Source organism: Cebus imitator, unplaced genomic scaffold, assembly GCF_001604975.1.
Source record: "Cebus imitator isolate Cc_AM_T3 unplaced genomic scaffold, Cebus_imitator-1.0 Scaffold161, whole genome shotgun sequence".
Classification (NCBI taxonomy): domain Eukaryota; kingdom Metazoa; phylum Chordata; class Mammalia; order Primates; family Cebidae; genus Cebus; species Cebus imitator.
In genome coordinates this window covers 3,903,730-3,909,550 of record NW_016107476.1, presented here as the reverse complement: position 1 = coordinate 3,909,550, position 5,821 = coordinate 3,903,730, and positions in this window count along the sequence as shown.

Genomic DNA, 5,821 nt, shown 5'->3' with positions numbered 1-5,821 from the left:
AAAAAAGACAAATTAAATATAACAACTTATGAAAGTACATTGAAATGTTGAGAAAAATATTATAGTGGCAAAAACATATATAACAAAGAAAATCATCATAAATTCTAGATAACTTGAAGTGAAGGTAAGGAAAATGAGAATCTGTCACTATGTCTAAAGATACAACAGGACCAGGAAGATGACTACTGTTCAACACACTTTTTGCAAGAATTCAATGATACCATCTCTCAAATTGTCCTAATATTTTGCTTCAACTCTAAACTTCTTATTTCAATGGAAAAAGCAATACACAGTGGAGGAATTTTTAAGAAAATGTATTGCTGAGGCAAAGGATGTACAGATTATATGTGATGGAATGCTTAATGCTCTCTGAATGTAGGGATTTGGGGAGGGCTGTCTAAGGAATTGAAAATGTCTGTAATGATACTGGATGCATTGTTTAAACTCATAATCTATCACTAAATGTGTTGTGCAATTTAGTATTTTTTATTAGTCTATACTTATTCATTCACATGACACTGTAATTTGATCTTTTAAAACCCTTCTAAATATGTTTACTTTATTTTTCTTCTTTACTCTTGTAATAACAAAGGAAAATAAAGGCAATGATGAAGATTAAACTATTACTATAATCACTCTACAAAAGTTAACCTATCCCCTGGCTTCACACGCATGAGTTCAGACTTAGCTGGAAAACTACTAAACATATACAAATTTAAAAAATTTTTCCCAACTAGTCTCAGCTTCAGAGATTCAATCGACAGCTAAATATTACCATGTAAGTATCTTACTGCCATATCAAACTCGGAAAGGAAAGTATAAAACTTCTCTAGGGTATGTGACTTTGTTTCTAAATCTTTACTCCCATTGTGTCATCCTTCTTTTGTCCCTACTACTCACCCATAAAAGACGAACTCATTCACGCATTCTTGAGGAAAGTTGTCACAGTTTTCCCATTCTCCATCATCTCAGTTTTCTTTGATATTTTAATAAAAATATGTGATGTTTAACAACATTCATAAAAAGTTTTATAATATAAGGAGGAAAATAGTAACAGTTGTTTTGGCCTGTGGATTAGATTGTTAATAACTTCCATATTGAAGTAAGAAAAGCATATTAAAATGTTAAACTTGTAATGACACTCACTAGTATTTTATTGCCTATTAGCCAGAAATTTTTATAGAGTAACCAATAAAAAAATATGTAAAGGTTTTCACTTTTCTTATTGAACTCTAGTCAGCTTTTACTTTGAAGTACTATAAACTGTTAGATTTTATTAAGAGATCCAGAAAGTACATTACATTAAATTAACCATGAAGTAATAAAATATAATTTTTACAGATATATAGAACACAGATTTGCATATGCATTATTCCAGGTATGTGGATTGCTCTATAAAGTGTCTATTTCATTTAGAAGTGAATAATGGACTTCTAGTTTCAGCTTGGACATATTAGAAATTTTCTAGATTTATAAATTGTTCTATTATAAAGACACATGCACACGTACGTTCATTGTGGCACTGTTTACAATAGCAGACTTGGAACCAACCCAAATGCCTATCAATGATAGACTGGATAAAGAAAATGTGGCACATATACACCACGGGATACTACACAGCCACAAAAAAGGATGACTTCATGTCCTTTGCAGGGACATGGATGAATCTGGAAACCATCATTCTCAGCAAACTGACACAAGAACAGAAAACTAAATACCACATGTTCTCATTCATAAGTGGGTGCTGAACAATGAGAACACATGGACACAGGGAGGGGAACATCACACACCAGAGCCTGTTGGGGGGTGAGAAGGGGAGGGGAGGGATGGCAGAGAGTGGGGGGATAGAGGAGGGATACCATTAGGAGAAATACCTAATGTAGATGACTGGGGGATGGAAGCAGCAAAACACCATGGCATGTGTATACCTATGTAACTATCCTGCATGATCTTCACATTTACCAAACAACTTAAAGTAAAAAAATAAAATAAATAAACAACTATGAAGTCATTGCTCCCATCCTTAAAACAAGTAAAAAGCTTGACATACTGAAAATTGATAGCATTATTAGACACGTTGGATAATTCAGGTCACAGGGCAAATTGCTACTCTGGAATCTGGAGAAAAAGATGAACATAGAGGATCACAGCCTAGATAAACTTACTTGTAGAATAAGCCTCTGGAGTCATAAACTAGTCAGAAACTTAAATGGAAATTTCAACAAATTGCTAGAGGCTAAATGTGGATTAGCTTGAAAGTAAGAAACGACAGTTTTAGGGGTGCTGGGGAGGTGAGAGGAGGGACAGCAGTGGGTGGGGAGGATGGGGAGGGATAATACCGGGAGAAATGCCTGATGTAGGCGACGGGGGGGACGGAGACAGCAAACCACCAAGACATGTATGTACCTATGCAACAATCCTGTAAACAGTCAAACTAAAAAGCACTTGCACAGCAAAGGAAAATATCAACAGAATAAAAAGGCAACCTAGAGATTTGGGAAAATACTTGTAAACCACATATCTGATATATGAGAAACTTATACAACTAAACAGAAAACAGTGAAAACAAAAATTAACCCAATTAAAAAATGGGCAAAGTACCTGAATAGACTTTTTTCTCTAGTGGACATACAAATAGCTAAAAGGTATATAAAAAGGTGCTCAACATGACTAATCATCAGGAGAATGCAAATAAAAACCAGAATCAAATATCCCCTCACACATGTTAAGATGACTATTAAAAAATAAACTATTTTTTTTTTTAAATCATAAATGTTGGTGAGGATATGGAGGCACTGGAACCCTTGTACCCTACTGGTGGAAATGTAAAGTGCTACAATTGTTATGGAAAACAGTATAGAGATTTCCCAAAAAATATTAAAAGTACTATATGATGCATCAATCCCACCTCTATGTCTATTTTCATTGCAAATTTATTCATCATAGCCAAGATATGGAAACAAACTAAATGTCTACCAAGAGATAAACTGATAAAGAATATATGGTGTATACATTAAAAATATATATATATATTTGAAGGTTGAATAATATTCCATATTATTATATTATTCGTATATATATCATAGAATATTATATATGGCATATATGTGCCATATAAAACAGAATATTTTATATATCATATATATGGCATATATATGTATATCATGGAATATTCGTCAAGCTTACAAAAGTTTTTGAGTATTTGTACATATATATATATATATATCTACATATATATACACACACACACACACACACACACACACACACACACACCATATCTTGGCTGTGGTGAATAAATTTCACCACAGCCAAGATATGGAAACAAACTAAATGCCTATCAAGGGATAAGTGGGTAAAGAATATATGGTATTATATATACGTTTTGAATATATATATGAAGGTTAAGTAATATTCTATATACATGTATATCATAGAATATTATTTAACCTTCAAAAAGAAGAAAATTCTTCCATATGTGATAACATGGATAAACCTAGTGGACATTATGCTAAATGAAATAAACCAGACACAATAACACAAGTATAGTATGATCTCACAAGTGAAATCTTAAAAAAAAATCAAGCTCATAGAAACAGAGAATAGACTAGCGATTGCCAGGGGTTGTGTGGAGGGGGAAATGAGAATGTAAAAAAAAAATAGCCTGTGGCATGGCAGGTATAATGCCATATTGAAGTGAAACCACCATGATGACCCATACTTGACTCTGGCATACCAAGGTGTTTTACAGCAAGTTCTTCAGACAATGCCTGTGGCATAGATAACACCTGATAAAGATGCTTATCTAACTTCCTCAGTTGTCATCAGTTTTCCCAAGAAAGTCTGAGATGTGATCAGCTGCCCCTGTCTTTACCCTAAAAGTCTGCTGTATTAAGGATACTTTCTGGAGAGTAGGTGTGGTGATTCTCTGTGTTGCAGCCATCCAAGGTATCACTTCTGTTCACAAGTCCCTATTAAACATTTCTTTCGGAGAAGCTGGATTTGTCAACCTCCTTCTTAGACCTCTCATCTCCCTTGGCTGTTGGGGGTAGGTTTCCATATACCTGCTCCCCTCAGAACAGAGGAGCTGTTGTTCAATGGATACAAAGTTTCAATTAAGCAAGATGAATAAGTTCAAGGGATCTATTTAATATTATACAACATTCTGCCTATAATTAATATTGTACTGTGCATTTAAAACATTTAAGAGAAAGTCTTACAATGTGTTCTTACCACAAAAACTAACAAAACAAAAATGAGCACAAAGAAGCTTTTGGGAGTGATGAACATGCTTATTACCTTGATTGTGATGATGGTTTCACAGGTGTCTGCCTATGTTCAAAGTCTTAGAATTGTATAAATACGTGCTGTATTCCGTATATCATTTACACCTTAATGAATTAGTTATAAAAAGAAAAGAAAATGGAAATGTAGTTATAAAAAGAAAAGAAAAAGGAAATGTCTGTTATTTCAAGCAGACATTATTTCAATCTAGGAAATCTAAAAGGATAAATTGAAAGTCAAAATCATATATATGTAGTTTAAAAATTGGCTAATTATAATATAAATTTATAGAAAATAGCTTTTTCATATACCAATAATATGATGAGACAAGGGCTGGACCGTAACAGTACCAACAACAAAACTTCCTTAATCTATATTGCTTATGTTTGAAATATTTTCTTAAGATAAATTCCAAGAAGTGAGATTATTTCATCAATGTATTTAAATGGTATGACCATTTATAAACAATCAACAAACATTAAAAAAAGAATTATAAACAATAGTAGTAAACAATGTGCCTTAAGGTTACTTTTTCCTCCTGTCCAAGTTTGAGATTTTTTAACGCAATAAATAACAGTAAAAAATGCATTACTGTTATAGTACAATTTTTCATTAACAGTCTTTAGACTTATTTTTCCCTTTTTTCCAATTCAATTCATCTGAAGACAATTATTGACCTATTTTTTTCACTGCTCCGAAATGCTTTCTTAATCTCCCATCTGGCTTTTGTGGGATAAAGCAGACTAATTTGAAAGCAAATATTTATACTACATTGCCTATAGTAGATATATGCCCATTCTATGTATGTATATATATACAAATCTACATCTGTGTATATTCATTTTTGAAAAGATTGAGGACACAACTCTAGAAAGAGTAAGAATTTAAAATAAATAGTCTGCAGACAATCTTCTAAAAGATTAAAAAGAGTGACTTTCAAAGACCACTGTATAAAATGAAGTTCAAGATAATACATTCCATTTAAAACAAAATTTTGAGGAAATTATTATTATTATTATTTGAGATGGAGTTTCGCTCTTGTTGCCCAAGCTGGAGTGCAATGGCGTGATCTCAGCTCACTGCAACCTCCACCTCCTGGGTTCAAGCAATTCTCCTGCCTCAGCCTCCCGAGTAGCTGAGATTACCGGCGTAAAACCATGTGCTACTGAGAAAATCCCTCAATGTTGAACCTCATTTATAAATATTCAAATGAAAGTTTTATTCGTAATGATAGCATCAAAACCTAAAGCAGTAAGTTCTGGTTTGATCTCTAAGACTTAGTAAGCAATTCTCAAGCTATTTATTTGCCAACAGTGGTAGCTTCCGTTAGAAAGTAACCCGTGGGCTGGGCGCAGTGGCTCACGCCTGTAATCCCAATACTCTGGGAAGCCAAGGCGGGCAGATCACGAAGTCAGGAGTTCGGACCAGCCTGACCAATATGATGAAACATCCTCTCTACTAAAAATACAAAAATTAGCCCGGCTTGGTGGCGCGTGCCTGTAATCCCAGTTACTCAGTAGGCTGAGGCAGGAAAATC